Genomic DNA, 16,363 nt, shown 5'->3' with positions numbered 1-16,363 from the left:
AGAATTGTATTCCCTTCCTCCCCATCGTCACTCTTTGTATTCCCTCTACTTAAACTTCCTTGTCCATTTTATAATGAATAGCTCTCAAACAACTGCATGTTTGGCCTTACCATTGATACACACAGAAGAATTTATGTTCCTCTTTTTCACATATGCGCGATATGTTTGCATCTCTCAGTAGAACATCCACTTATTGGAACTGCATCATACCCTGAGTGAACATAAAATTACTGTCCATTGTCATCCACTGGGGTCATCTCTGAATTGCTGCAGTAAATGTAGAATGAGATGTAAAATCAAGGTCTTGACCATTTGTGTCCATTAAAGATCCCCTGGCACTTTTCAGAAGAACAGGAATATTAAATAGTATCCTGGACACATTCTAACTGTCCTAAATCTCACTATAATTTGTTTCTTTTGCCCTAATTTGTATAGTTGCTGTGTGCTGTTGAATAGCTGCCATGTTCTGCACCAGAGATAGCTGCATTATAATGGAGGATAAACTAATCCCTGCGTGCAGTTTGCAAATTAGTTTATTAAATTTGTAAGGCATTTTGGGATCCCTTGTAATGAAGGTGCTATATGTATGTAAAATATATCACTGTTATTGTTGTTTTCTAACCAGCATTCTTCCATTTTGTAGTTGGTATTTTTCTCCCTTCCTGTATGACACTGTATTTTATCTAAATTAAATCTCATCTTGTTAATTTTTTCCACAGTTCTTTAAACTTTCAAGCTCCATGTGTTATTTCTCTCGGTCTTCTACTGTGTTTATGATCCCTCTTAATTTTGTATCATCTGCAAATTGTGTTACTGTGTGTACATTGTTTCAGAAAGTATTAAATAATAATAGGACCAGTACTGACCCACGTGAAACCCCTCTTGGTATTTTTCCTAAATTGATGTTTTAACATTTATAATCATGGTACAAGAGGACATCAGTAGACATAACAGTCTGCAATTAAGCGAAGGAAAATATAAGCTATCAATAAAAAAAACTTTCTGACTATAAGACTGTGGAATAGTCTCCACAGGAAGAGGTTGAAGTACCGTTGCTTAATAATAAAATACATTAGCAGTAAGTAAAATACTAAATAAGAATTCAAAGCTATTCAAAAAATATATCTAATCTTAGAGATATTTAAAACTTTGCTAGACAAAGCATTCAAGATTTTATTTTATCTTCAGATTTATGAAATGATCCCTTCAACATGGCTCAGGGTGCACATATTCCTGGAATAACCCCACACTGGCAGGGGGATGCACACGATGATTTATTATTAGGAAAAGAGGGCATGATGACCTAACATTCTCCAGTTTCTGTGTTTCTATGCCCCACACATACGCTTCATAAACACCATGCAAAGCAGGTGTTTAAAGTGGGAAATATAATGTTCCCGCTGACCTAAACTGGTCTTCGTGATCCCCAAAGCTCCTGGATACAACTCCCACTGATTTTTGGACTCTATAAAAATCTCAGGGTTAATTTTGGCTTGCAAGCAAAACGAGGTAAGTTCCTAGCCCTTTTTCCTTGTGAAGACAGCCTTGAGAAGCCGTGTTGCAATCCACCAGGATTTTTCTCAAAAGCCTTGGTTATTCCTTGTCTCCTCTATAGTACCATGGGGTCAACCTGTGGTGGGCAAAACATATAGCCTCAATTTTGAGCGAATCCCAGAACAATACAAATATGTAGCAGGGTCCTCCCAAGTTGCTGCTGATATTAGGGCCAATTCAAGGGCCTTCCCAGCCATTGGCTGACTGCCAGCAGCTGAGAGCATCTCTGCTGAGCAGTCAGATGGTAGGTCTACACTGCAATAAAACCCCCATGGTTGGTCCAGGTCAGCTGACTAGGCTCATGGGGAGGGTCCCAGAACCTGGGCTCCAGCCAAGCCTAAACATCTACACTTCAATTTTATAGCCCCACAGCCCAAGCCCGAGTCAGCTGACCCTGACCAGCCAGGGTGTTTTATTGCAGCATGAACATGCCCAGTGTGGCCCCTGGCTACAGGGAACAGCAGCTCGTTAGCATGAGGCTCAGTATGGTCCTCTGAACTAAGAGTGGCTCTTGAGCACTCTGGCCCTGATCCAGCAAAGTACATAAGCACATGCTGAACTTTAAACATGTGGGTATCCCACTGACGTCAACGCTTAAATGCTTTGCTGGATCAGGGCCAACGTGCTCAGCACCTTGCAGGATCAAGCCCGCACAGTGACTCTGCCTGAGCCTTTGGTCAAGTCATTTGGGACCTGATTTTCAGAGGCTCCTAGCACAAGAGGGGAATTACATTTCACCACTACTCCTTACAACTTTGCTCTCCTTGAAAACATACCCTTCCACTCTCTCCAAAGTATGGAATGGATATGTGCCTCCAGTTTCTGTGGCTAGTATGTATCAGATACTGAAGTAGCAGGTTGAAGGGGTGGGTGCAGAGCCTTTGGGCACCTTCAGTGCTGTTATCTGGAATTCCCTTGAATATCACAGAATTTAAATAATAGTGATTTCCTGCTCCTCAACAAACTGTGCTCTATTTAATTCTGAATGTCTCTCGAATCAGATCACAGTATAGGGGTTGCTGATATTTTAAAAGTCACCCACTGCGTGTGGCCTTTTACAAAGAAGACATTCAAGTGCTTCTATTTATTAGAGGAAGTTCCCTAGAAGTGTGATAAATGCACCAAATTTAAGAATTAAAGCCACATTAGAAGGCATTGATTTTCTTACAATAAGATGAGCCTCTGAGGGAGCTGGAGAGAGGTAGTGAACTGAGCAGACACAGCATGGTTCTGGCGAGGTGGAGCATTTGGGGAATTACTCCTTCAATAGGAAGAAAATTGTTTTAATTAGGTTGGTTGGTGGTTCTGAAAGCAATGTGCTATGCGTCTGGGGGAGGAGGGGATTGTCAACAGCTTGTGCTCTGAGCTTGTGAGTCACAGCACAGAGAGAGAACTTGCACTCCTGGCTCAAATGCCGGAAGAGTCTTCACAGAGTTCAATCTGGGGAGGGGAAATGGGAGGTGGCAATTATGCAATGATCCTCTGACTATTCTGAACTGCTTGTAAAAATCAGATGAGCTTTTGTTCTCCTGGACTAGGGAAAAGATGCTAGGAAGAGGATAACAAGCAAGTATGGAAGGAAAAACATCCAACAAGAAAACTGACTGAAAATAATAAAATTAAAAAGTGAGTTAGAGACGTTTTGTCATTTCTGTCTGAGATTATGTTGGGGAGGCTGAACCCAATTTTATTGAGAAATCAATTCTAATTTGGCACTCCATGCAGTATCTGGCAGAGGACACTGGTAACAGTCTCCATTGAAATCTGCCAGCTAATTTACTTCTGCTGACTTTACACTAACAAACAGAAGCAGGGAAAAGTCTTGTAGTAGAGATGACATTTCCCACTGAATATCTCATATTAATGTGGGTTCTGAATCCTCCTACTCTTGCTTTATAGATAAACACTCAGTTTGCAGGGGAAAAGATTGCCTAGGATAAAGTGGGATGGGCTAAAGGTCAGACGTGCAATATGTGTCCTAAGGACTGGGCCTGTGTGTTACAAGTTTAGCTAGAGGGAAAAGCTTGGAAGCAGATTCCTCTGTCAGCTTTTATAAAAGTTTAACACCATCTGTTCTCCAATTAAACTGATCATTGAAGTCCAGCACCAGCAAGTTTTACAGACACCAAGTCCTGCTATTGATTGTCAAAAGAAAAAAAAAGCTTTTAAAGGCTTGTGAATTATTGAAGAAAATGTGTCTGTAGATGTTTCAGAAATGTACTGCATAAAATGTATCATGAGTTACGTGTCTGGGAGCACAAAATATGCCGTTTAATGCTATGCTTTACTGACCTTTAAGCAATGGCAGCTGTCCTAACTGTATTCTCAGCTGATGTGTATTCACTCAGAATTCATACAAAGTATCGTTTATTTTTGTGAGGTTTGTGCCACTAAAGATTTTACATGCACTGAAAAGCTATTGCTGGCTGCATTGTTCGTAACAAAAGGAAGGAACTATTTCCAAATGTCAATATAAACAAGTGAACAGGTTTCAGACTTTACATTTACCAATACGTTTAACGGTCAAGGAGCCTGATTTTTCATGAAATAGTTCTATTTTGTACACAGCAGAGAAAAATATGTCTTTATTTCTTTGACTTACCCATTGTCTTTTTCTTAGCTCCTATAAAACCACCAGGCCCCTATCTCCTTGGCACAGAGAAATGTTCTTTTTCAGGAAAGGTTTCCCTCTACAGTCAAGTAATAGCCATACAAAAGGCCCAAGTCTGTAAGTGCACAATGACTTACATTTCCACACTCCTTTTATAAACCAGGTTCAATGCTCCATAAGGACCCAGTTTCTCCCTCTCAGCAGTATTCTTCAAGTCTTCACAAGGATCCATTTTCCCACCCTTATTCCCAGAAGTCAGTTAAATCTAGGGCAACGTGGCCTAAAATTACTATTTTCCTCAAAATCCCAGAAAACCTACAGCCAACTGCACTTCTGCCTTATAGCACAGCTATCACTTGAACAATACTGTGAGTACGCCTATTAGCACTCGGCTAATACTGTACACTCTCGCACCTTCTGGTTCCCTGTACTGTGTGCATCCAAAAATATGCTTTTACTTAGTCTTATGAATAGGTCCATCATAAAGCTATGGACTCCTGACCTAAGAAGGCATCTTGTGGCTTTAAACTCCAAGAACTTGAATTTGAAAAGACTGATCTTTATCTCTTAGCAAAGCAGTAGGGTAAAAAATGGATGAAACATTGTTTTAAATAATTGATGTTACACTCTAATACTGTTTTTCTTTGTATTACTGCAGATAGGCTTCTTAAAAAGATTTTCGAAAGCTGTTTATTATAGGAATAACTACATTTTTCTTTCTATTTTAGCAAGTGTTTTACCCATAATGTTGTCTGCATATAATGTATTAGGGATACAGACAAAATAACTGTATGGATTGTATAGCAATGTTGTTAAATAGAAAACCTATGATTTAGACTTGAATTCACTAGTGCTGATTATTTTGTTTGCTGCCTTTTGATTTTTGTTGTTGTCTGCTTTCTGTCTTGCTGCTGCCTGCATTCATTCTGACATTTGTACAATGCTGCAAATAAAACCTAAACACTTTCACATTCATCTTTAATTCAACTCGCTGTGGAAGAAACAGACTTGCATGAATAAACCATAGAAATCCAGCCTTAAAACTTAAGCTTCCTATTGATTGTGATTTTGTGTCGCAACTCCCAAGTTTTTCCAGCAGGCAGTGATTTTTGTAATGGAATTTCTTTTTTTTTTTCTTGGACTAATATAATTGAAGGGCAGGAGTTCTGCCTTTTTTACTTCTAGATAGGGCCCAACCGAATATGATTTACACAGGAAAATCTTCAACTGAAAGTAGCACTTTAGAGGCCCATGCCAAGATTGGGCCCCATTCTGTTACTTGTACGTATATGTAGAAGAGACAGTCCCTGGCCCAAAGAGCTTGCCATCTAAATAAAGAAGACAGACAAAAGAACCAGGTGGCAGAAAAATGATAATCCCCATTTTACAGATGGGAAACTGAGATAATGAGCTACATTGAGCAACTCTTATGGTGGTGAGCATTTACTGATCAATGGAACTACTTGGGTGAGTCAGCTCGCCAGTGTGAGTAAGTGTTACACAATTCACTCCTAAATTATTTATTTGCTCAAGTTCAGACAGGAAATCTGGGACAGGGTCAGATCTTCTAAATCCCAGTTCAGTGTTTTAAACACAAGTTTATCCTTCTTCTCTCACTGGGAGATTTTTTGGCATGGAATGTACAAAATTAGGCTTGATATAAGTGTAATTGGCTACTATGGTTCATTTACCTTTGCCCTCCCAATATCACTTTACCTTTTTTTAAAAATCTGTCCCAACCATGGATATTTTGTATCCTACCAATCTGCAGTAACACTATCATGATGCTAATACCTAAGATGTGTATTAGAAATATTGTGGGGCTGTCCTGCTGGTTTAGAGATATCTCAACACACAACCAAGCAAGTTAATGTAGAATTTACAAAAAAATGCTAAGCACTGGCCTAATTCAGTTCTCACTAAAGCTAATGACTCCAATGAGAACGGAGATAGGCCAAGGCTGGCCATTTTGGAAAATCCCACTCTAGTTGTACCTGAGGCTCTACCTTGGTCCCTCTCTTCTGGAATAGCCAGTAGGAGACAAGAATGATGCAAAACCAGCATGCTCAGCAGGAGTCAATTGAAGCAAATCTAGCAAAGCTATTCAAATGAACTTTGAGCCCCAGCTGCCAGGGTCAAACTTCAGCATGTAACTACCCCCTTCTGCCTGCCCCAAACTCCTATGCCAGTGTCATGAGCTCTGTTTCATAAAGAAGGGTCACAGAATGGGTGTGTAACCAGAACTGCAGTGCACATCGATGGGAGGCTTTAGGAAAACAGTGGATGGAGGCTATCTGTTAAACAGGATGAGCCTGTGACGGCCCATCCTGGGCTCTGATACTCGGGGAGATATCCTGTCAGGAGCAGATGGTAGGTCTCCCTGAAGCCTCTAGGGGAATGAGAGTAAATAATACATACATCTGGCATACATCTGGCTTGAAATACTCTAAAACTGCGCTATGTATTTCAAAGAAAAGCACTCCCTCTGCCCCCAAGAAACCCTTTTTTGTTTAGTTTTTACATCAATACAGAGTCCCATCCTGGCTAAAACTGGGATGGGGGGAGCACCAGTATTGTGCTCTGACTCAGCACTGCCAGTTGTATGTGCACACACGCATGCACCCACAGAGTAAATTGCCTGGATAAGGCTCTGTTTCGGGCATGAACTCCTCCATATCCCATTTCGTCTGTTGCCCCCACTGTCCTCTCCTTGCTGCATTCCATCCCCACAAAATGAGGAGATGCCATGTCACTATGTAACACTGACACCAGGGTTGACAATCATCAATTTGACAAGACCTTCCTCCTATCTCACTGTATTTTAATGGGTGCCAAGAAGTAATCCAGGAGGTCCTTCCTCAGTTGCACTGTACTTCTTCCAGATGAAGGCTCCAATCCAGCAAATATTTATGCATATGCTTAATTTTAAGCATGTGAGTAGTTTCACTGACTAGAATCGGACTTACTTGCATGCCTCAAGTTAAGCATGTGCATAAGTGTTTACAGGATCAGAGCCTTAATTTGCAGCACCACCTGACATGCTAGAAACTGAGCTGGTCTTTCCAATAAAGCAACATGTTTGGCTTACCTATATTTTTTGCCTGAAGACACTATAGCCAATGAATTCTGCATCTGCAATACTGCAGCATATTCTAAGACAAATGCTATTTTAATTTGCTTTAGGCACTGAAGACCTACACACATTTCAGTGAAGGGAGTTGTGTGTTTTAATTGGTTTATGAAGACAAAGCATATGCCATGACACAGTTAAATGATTAACAGATTCCTACGAATGCCTTTGGCATAGAATATCTATACATTCATTAGCTGGAACAATTCATCTTCTTGATAAAACTAAAATTAGTTATATAGCAGGTTTACTTTTTATGATTAATAAATGATAAAAATCTAAATTATCCATCTGAAATGACTGCTTTCTTAGCCATTAATCTCACATTTATCAGCTCCTATAAAATTCCTGTTATTAGTTTAAAAATCAATTTTACCAAATATTATTTTTAATTTGCTATCAAAAACAAGCAAAATACTTGGACTGTGAAGTAGCATCTCAGTTACAGTGATATTCTGGAGTGATTTCTAAATCAAGATATAAAAAGTTGTAGCATTTGAAGTATTTTGCCATTATAAAATAAACAGACACAGCAATGACTGAGCCTATATTGTAAATGCTAAAATTAATAAAGCTGCTTAGTAATAAGATATCTGTAAAAAAAGCCATTTCAACTCATTTGGATTTTTCAGCCTTCTATATTCGTTTTGCAGAGAAGCAAAATCCAGCTCATGTTGCAGAAAAATACCCTGGGACAAAGTGGAGTGGAGAATATGCCAAGAGTCAAAAGTACGGTACAGTCCGTGTCCTAGAGATTCAGCCTACAAAACAGGCTTAGCTAGAGGGAAAGGCTGGGAATAGATCCTTCTGACAGCTGTTTTAAATGTTGAAGACCTTCTGTTCTCTTGTTAAACTAATCAAGGAAGTTCAGAATGGTAAGCTGGTGACTTTGCCCTATAGCATTCTTATTAATGGCCAAAGGCTTATTAAAGAATCTAGTTTAGTCACTTCATTCCTGTTGTCAAACACTGGTTATTCTGAACTCCTAGTGGTCCCGGAAAAAGTACTCTTTGGAGAATTGGAGAAACTACATTTGTAACATTTCTTGTTGTCTTGTCTCTGCTTTTTTTTTTTTTTTTAATTCTAGCAACATCTGCTGGAGACCTAAGCAACTTGTTACTTAACAACTGGCTCAGCTGCAACATGCTGCGCTGCCTTCCAGGAGTCCCAGCATTGGGAACGGACTAAAGGCTCTAACTCCCTGAATAGATGAGGGCTGGGGGGCATATCAGAAGGTGACACACAGAGCTGCTGAAGGAAGGAGTAGGCAGCAACAGTTACTTGCTAACTAACAGCTCTTCTTCCCAGCTTGAGATAAGTATTAGAGTTGGTTCAAGTCTCTTACCAGGGGTGCCAGAAGACCGTGTCCCCATCACCTTCTACCAGTTGTACAGGCGAGCGATGATGGGGTGGAAGGGGGCAGCGAGGAGCGAGTGGGGGGCAGGGCCTTGGACGGAAGAGGTGACATGAGGGTGGGGGCTCAGGGGAAGGAGTGGCGTGGGGGCAGGGACTGGGAGAAGGGTGGTGTGGAGGCAGGGGCTCAGGGGAAGGGGTTGTGTGGGGGCGGGGACTGGGAGAAGGGGTGGTGTGGGGGTAGGGACTCAGGGGAAGGGGTGGCACAGGGGCGGGGCCTCAGGGGGAAGGAGCAGCATGAGAGCGGGGACTTGGAGAGAGCGGGGAAAAGGGTGGTGAGGGGGCAAGGCCGCGGTTGAAGCACCGGTGGCTCCCCCACTTTTAGGGAGCTTCTGTCACCCCTGGTTCTTATACCGTACTCATCATAGTAGTATCTGAATTTATTCTTGTCATGCATTAAGCAACATAACTACATACCAGTCCTGTGTTATTTGTTCTTATCGTCTCCCGGGGAAGGCAGTGGGGAATCGTGCACACTGGAGTATCTTGTTTTGGTAGTTTTACAGTTTGTTTTTTTAAATATACACATTGCTATGCTGCATTTACAGGCTATGAATAGCAAAAGAATGATTAAAAATATTTGTGTGAATAGAAGTGCTGAATGTGGCTCACTGCAATTCCTGGGGTGACACTATTAATTAATCGGGGGTATTCAGAAATCCTCTGGGTATTCATGAAAATCTCAGCAAATCCCAAAAGGTTCATGAACTTCTAGATGACTGGTTTATGGCTGAACAGGCACCCTGAAAGTGCACTGTTACTCATTACCCACATTTTTCAAAAAATGAGGGACCAACTATGCACCACAAAAAATAGTTGAAGCAAACAGTTCCTGAAAACCCCAGGCCAGAAAAGGTATTTGTCCAAACTACTACAAATGGGAAACACATTCATGAGCAATTCATTACCCAAAAAACAAGGGGTTAAATTCATAAACAAACAAGGGCTAAGTTTTCCTGGATGGACTGCGCTTTGCTTGGCGGAATCTGGAGTGGTAGCTTTAAACAACCTCAGCAGCTATCAGATCCTCACGCTGGAGGATGCAGACCCTGACTCTGGAGAAAAATAGAGTAGTCTGATGGTTGTGCTCTCTTACTCCAGTTGCCAAAAGCCCCATTGGGCATCCCCGTAACCATGTACTACTGGGGTGCAGGGATGCCTGGCCATACCTTTTTTCCCTAGCCACCCCCCGTTCACCAAGAGCCAGGAGGAGAAGTTGTGTAGGGGTGGTTTATGACAGCTCTACATCACTGGAATATTTTCCAAACTAGGATGAATCCCGGGCCATTTAACTGGATTATTTCTGCTCTGGTGTGGTCCAAAGCAGTCGGAGAACACTGGAGAATTGGGCCCATTATCGGTAATTAGTGCTTCAACCTTTTCCCTCCTCAGGAAACTTTCAGAGGAACTGAAAGGAAGTGCGGGAGGAGGGGAATCTAATAAGACAAACAATTTATTTTTATGTGGCATCTCCCTGTTGTGACGCCAAGGCCCAGCATCTGCACAAACATTAGATGTAGAGCTTGTCCAATAATAGTCAAACAATTTATTAGATGAATTCTGACAGCCTTCACCCCTTCAATTACTCAACAAATAATTTTTTCCATTATTCAGGCAGCTCAGTTAGAGACTCAAATGGCATATGTTAAATCAATGATTTGGTTATTTTTGTCAGTTATCAAATCATTTGCAATTTTTTTTATATTAGTTGAGCAGGTATAGGGCCAGATCTCGACTCACTTACTACTGGATATAATAGTGCTTACCAGTGGGCTTACATCCCAAGTCAGTATCCAGCAAGATACTTAAAATATATGCTTAGCTTTAGGGCTTTAGGATGTGCTTAAGTCCCATTGAATTAAGTGCTTTATTGAACAGAAATGGACTTCAGCATGTCCTTAAATGCTTTGCGGAAATGGGGCCTTAGTTCTCTTGATTTCATTGGAACAATGCGGGTGTTAAGCATTACTTCAGGTAAACAACGAGGGGTCCGGTGGCACCTTAAAGACTAACAGAAGTGGGGTTTTTACCCACGAAAGCTTATGCCCAAATAAATCTGTTAGTCTTTAAGGTGCCACCAGACTCCTCGTTGTTTTTGTGGATACAGACTAATATGGCTACCCCCGATACTTCAGGTAGTGCTTTTGGGTTGGGCCCCCAGCATTTAGCCTCCACTCACACTAGTAGCAAGGTGGAAAAATGGAGGACTTATTCAGAGTCACCTTAACAGCTAAATGAAGTTCCAAATGAGACAAGCTGCTAGTTAAATAATAACCATGCTCAAAAACAGACATCTGTATATCGGTACCCTCCAAATAAATAACTAAAGAGAGCCTGAGAATAATTTATCAAGTTAAAAAGAAGTTAACAGGCTACCCTTGGAAAAACAAAAAGATAGGGTTTATTTACTTTATAAACATACACACATGCTTTATATATAAATATGTCACAGAGAAAGTTATCTTAAAATAAAACACCCATTTCACCATCAAATTTCTTTAATACAAAATAGCTCATAAATAAATTACATAAACAGTTCTGTACTAGCAATAAATTGAGAATAATTGACCTTGTCCTATCAAAGGATGCGTGTATCTTTAGATCCTAAGTGCTTTGAATGGTTATGAACAGATAAAGTATTGAGCAGAAACTAAGCACAAACAAACTAAGTACAGCAAGCACTGTGCATTTCACAGAGTATTAAATAACTGAGGTTCACCAAGCAGATCTCTTGATCTTTCTTATGGTGGTCTTAAGTTGTTTAATTGCTAAAAGCACCATCTTTATAATATCGGACTTTGCTCCTAATATCTTTACTTTCTCTTTTCCCTATTTATATATCTTATGATCCAAAACCCACCACATGTTATCCTGGAGGCATCTCTGATAAACCTCTTGGGACTACGAATGAATCTGATTTTCTGAAGGACTGATGGAATCTTGTTCTTTGGGGATGTTTCCCTTTCAGTGCAAGTAAAAAATGGTTACCTACCTTTCCATCACTGTTGTTCTTCAAGATGTGTTGCACACATCCATTCTACTGTACATGTGTGCACGCATTGTGCACAGTTGTTGGAGATTTTTCCTTCCATCGGGGCAGCGTGAGCACCCTTTGGGGCCTTGTGCCACTTCACGCAGGTATAATGGGTCCTGCTGCCCCAGACCCACCTCAGTTCCTTCCTACCGAAGAGAGCAGGGAAGGAGGGAGGGTCATGGAATGGACATGCAAAACACATCTTGAATAACTGTTACAGAAAGATAGGTAACCATTTTTTCTTCTTTGAGTGATTGCACACGTCTATTCCACTGTAGGTGACTCACAAGCAATTCAAGCTGGAGGGTGGTTCAGAATCTACTTGAACAGGGATTGTAGGACCACCTGTCCGAATCTGGCATCACCTCTAGACTGATGAGCAATAGCTCATAGTGGGAGGTAGATGTGTGTATCCAAGAGCAGGTTGATGCCTTTCACATGTTCAAAATGGGCACCCAGGCCAGAAAGGCCTTGAAAGCTGCCTGTGATCCAGTTGCACGAGCCACCACTTTTGACGCAGGTTCCGCATTCACACTATAGACTGAAATCCAGGAAGAGATTCTCTGAGCGGACACTGGGTGGCCCTTTACACTGTTTGAAATTGCCATGAATAGCTGCAGTGATGACCTAATAAAAGGCCAAAGACCTTCTAATTTCTAGTGAATGTAATTTCTCTTAGGATCTACTTGAATGAGGCTTTGGAAACTCCATTGTGGAACTGGGTGGTGAACATGTAGATATAATCTGTCTAAACCTGTTAGAAATCTAATGGACGTAGGGTTAGAAAAAACTAATCTGTTATCCACTGGAGGGTGGAAAGCCGAGATAGCCACCAGGTGAATGTTGATGGAACTACCGACAAGCCCTCGTTGTTTCAGGAACAGGAAATAATCTAGGATACGAGGATTCGAAGCTTGGGCTGGGAGGATGCCTCTTTGTGCATACCATATGGAGAATCTCTTCTATTTTGCAAGGTAAGTAGACCTGGCTGAAGGCTTTCTGCTGTTAAGGAGACTTTACTGTACTCCTTTAGAGCAAAGACTTTCCAAAGAAGTTAGCCATGTAGCATCCCGCTGTCAAGTAGAGGGCCTGTAGATTGTGATGGAGGAGGTGGCCATTGTCCTGGGAGATCACATCTGCATCTCTTGGGAACAGTGCAGGGATTCTGACAGATAGGGCTAGTAGAGGAAAAACCAATGTTGGAGAGGCCCTGCTGGGGTTATTAGTACGATGTGAGCACCACTTTGTTTGATCTTGGACAAGACCTTGGGCAGGAGCAGAACTGGAGGGAAGGCATGCAAGCTGGCCTTTTGGCCAAATCAGGAGGAAAGCATCTGAATGTAACCCCAGTCTGTGACCCTCCAGGGAACAAAAAAGCTGACCTTTCTTGTTTTCTTTAGTTGCAAATAGATCCACCAGTGAGTACCCCACTGATAGAAAAGGGCATTGGACACATCCAGACGAAGGAACCACTTGGGGTGGCCTGCAAACTATCTGCTCAGGCATTCTGCAAGGGTGTACTGAACCCCTGAAAGGTAGGCTGCTTTGAGGCTGATGGACCTGACTATGCAAAAGTTCCAAAGGGAGACTGTCTCTTGGCATAACTTCATTGACTGGACTCCCCCCGTCTGTTTACATAAAACATGGCTGTTGTGTTGTCTGTGAGTACTAACAACGTCTGCCCCCGATATGCAGGAGGAATGCCATATGAGCCAAATAGCCCAGAGCTCTTTGATATTTATATGAAGAGTGAGGTCTACAATGATCGATGCCCATGAGCTTCATGGGGGCCTAAGTGAGCTCCCCAACCTAGATTTGATGCATCCGTGCCTAAAGAGACTGTCTGTCAAGGAGAAGCAAAGCGAACTTCTGGGCAAACATTCAATGGGGCTGTCCTCCCTGGACTGCTGGACAAGACTCGAGCTGGTACCTGAACTACCCCATCCACTTAGTGGCAGCATATACTGAGGCAAGCCAATCCTGCAGCTCCCTGAATTCCATTTTGGCATGCTGGCCCTTGTAGGTGCATGCCGCCATGTACTCTAGAAGTTTGAGGCATGTTTGAACTGTAGAGAGAGCATGTGCTTTTAGATCTAGAGTAACAAGCTGGAGTGCCTCAAACCTTTTTTGTGACAGGAATACCCTAGCTTGTGTGGAGTCAGGATAGATTTTTCTATATTAATTAGGAGCCCGAGAGTCTAAAAGGATGACTGGATAGTGGTTATGCTGGAGAGACCTTGAAATCTGGATCGGCCCCTCACTAGCCAGTCATTCAGATAAGGGAACACATGGATTCCCAACCAGTGCAGGAAAGTCACCACTACCACGGTACACTTTGTAAACACGCAAGGGTCTGCTGCCAGGACAAAGGGGAGAACTGTGAATTGGTAGTGTGAATTGTTGACCATGAATCTGAGGCACTTTCTGTGGCTGAGATAAATTGCCACATGAAAGTAAGCATCTTTTAAGTTGAGAGCAGTGTACCTGTCCCCGTGTCTAAGGAAGGAATAACAGAAGCAAGAATAACCATCTGGAATTTTGTTTTCTTCAGAAACTTGTTCAGTTAGCTTAGATCTAAAATAGGTCTGAAGCCCCCCTTTGCCTTTCAGATTAGGAAATATCAGTAATAGAAACCCTTTCCTCTGAAAGGCATGGGAACTTCCTTTATGGCCACGCAGGAAGATGAGAGACTGGACCTCCTGAAGCATCACATTCTCATAAGAGTAGTCCCTGAAGAGGGATAGGGATGGAGGAGGGAGACAGAGGCAAACTGGAGGGTATAATCCATTCCACCATGCTTGGACCCACTTGTCCATGGTGATGGAGGCCCAACTGAGGATAGGCAGTTGCAAAAATAGGGGAAGGGAATGATGGTTACCCTGGGAAGTGATAAGCTGCTCTCAACCAAATGAATGCTTTGAGGAACCAGTCTGCCTGGATGAAGTGGGCATCGTGGAGGTGGAGGCCATCTCTTATAACCTTTGCCCTTCTTTCTCAATAGGTCCTGGGTATGAAGCATCACTCTTGAGTCCTTGAGGCTATGAAGTCTTGTGTCCGTCTACTCAGAGAAAAGAGTCTTCGAATGGGATGTCTTGTATGTTTTGTTGCAGTTCTGGGGGCAAACCTTACAATTGCAGCCAAGATGAATGATGCGTGAAAATGATGGAAGCCATAACACAAGCTGGTGAATCCACCACATCCAGATTCACCTGCAGGGCTGATGTGGCCACTAATCTACCCTCATCAACCAGGGTGGCAAACTCCTGCTTTACCTCTTCAAGAAGCTTGTCCTTAAACTTTAGGATGCTTTCCCACAGGTTAGAATTGTACCAACCACACACAGCCTACTAGTTTGTGATTCTCAGTTGTAACCCTCCTGTGGAATACATTTTCCTGCTGAAGAGTTTAAGCTTCTTTGCATCCTTACACTTCGGGAATGAGGCCTGACATCTCTGGTGTCTCCTTTTCATTTGTAGCAAGTATGCCTCATCTGGCATCAGAGAAGAAGAGGCCAGCGGTTGTTGATGGGAGGCCTTGTCCAACTCTTGTACAGGAGAGTCCCAAGATTCCTCTTTCATGGTACCAGTCCCAGTACCTGCAGAAGAGAAATGGCGACCGTGGTGTCCATGCCCCCCACCCCAGTGTCTACTGGGTGTTGATGAGTATGAGGGAATGTCCCGAGAGCTCAAGAAAGGCCACTGGTATAATCGTGGGATCCAGATGTGTGCTGGCCATTAGTTATTAGGTTGAGATCTGTACCAACCTGTCACTAGGGTAACTAGGGTTGCTTTGGCCTGGATGCATAAGATCTGACCTCAGAATCTGAGGAGGAGGAGGACGAGTACGCTACCTCTGGACACAGGGGAATTGACCCCGATAGTACTGGGGAGACTAGTTGCAAATCCGGCAAGGGAGGCAACACCACAATCATTGCAGGCTTTCCCCTTGATGGAATCTGCCAAAATACTGCAATTGTAGCAGTCACTAGTATCGACTGGTGCCAGAGCAGGCACCGGCAGATCCAACATACACACTCCCAGTGCCAGATGGGAATTTTGTCCCACCGGTGAAACCGGTACCGACAAGTTCAGTAGTTCCCAAGCTGCCTTGAACACTTTGGGAGTAGACAGGACTGCCAAAGGCTCGTGACCCTGCAGTACTAGGAGTTGTGTCAGTCCTGAGAGCGGTCTCACAAGGCCCTTCCTAGGTTCTGGAGTCAGCAATCCTTCTTTGCAGGGCAGTTGCGCCTGGGGGTGTCTCATTTTCGAGTGCTCCATAGTGTCCTTTGCTGCACCAAGTGCCTTGCCTGCAGATTTCGAAGCCCCTACTACCAAGTCCTTTGAAGACTTACACAGTCTTTTCTTCAGTACCAGTGAGGCTGGTATGCCTGAAGACTCGGATAAAGTGGGCGGAGCACTCCTGACTGACTCGGATGTGCTCGGTAGCCATTCAAGCAGGAAGGTTCCGACGCAGGGTGAAATGCAGACTCCATGAGCAATATTTTAAGCCTGGGACTCTGTTCTTTTTTTAACGGAACTTGAACCCTCTACAAATGAGACATTTGTCACCTACATGGGTTTCCCCCAGTCATTTCAAGCAACTGGGGTAGGAGGTTGCTGAT

The 16,363-nt window shown here is 42.7% G+C and overlaps 1 protein-coding gene and 1 long non-coding RNA gene across 2 annotated transcripts in view; one reads left to right on the top strand and one right to left on the bottom strand.

The window, feature by feature from the left end:
* PPARGC1A (PPARG coactivator 1 alpha) overlaps positions 1-16,363 on the bottom strand; it is a 476,597-nt gene that overhangs the window by 186,558 nt on the left and 273,676 nt on the right. The window lies entirely within an intron of this gene.
* On the top strand, positions 12,434-13,603 carry LOC122465373. Its single transcript, XR_006290168.1, has 3 exons — positions 12,434-12,716; positions 13,143-13,277; positions 13,438-13,603. It is a non-coding gene; the product is annotated as an uncharacterized LOC122465373 (long non-coding RNA).

The sequence above is a fragment of the Chelonia mydas genome, chromosome 4 (genome assembly GCF_015237465.2).
Source record: "Chelonia mydas isolate rCheMyd1 chromosome 4, rCheMyd1.pri.v2, whole genome shotgun sequence".
NCBI classification, from domain to species: Eukaryota; Metazoa; Chordata; order Testudines; family Cheloniidae; genus Chelonia; species Chelonia mydas.
Note: the sequence above shows the minus strand (reverse complement) of the source record. Positions and strands in the feature narration are given on the sequence as shown.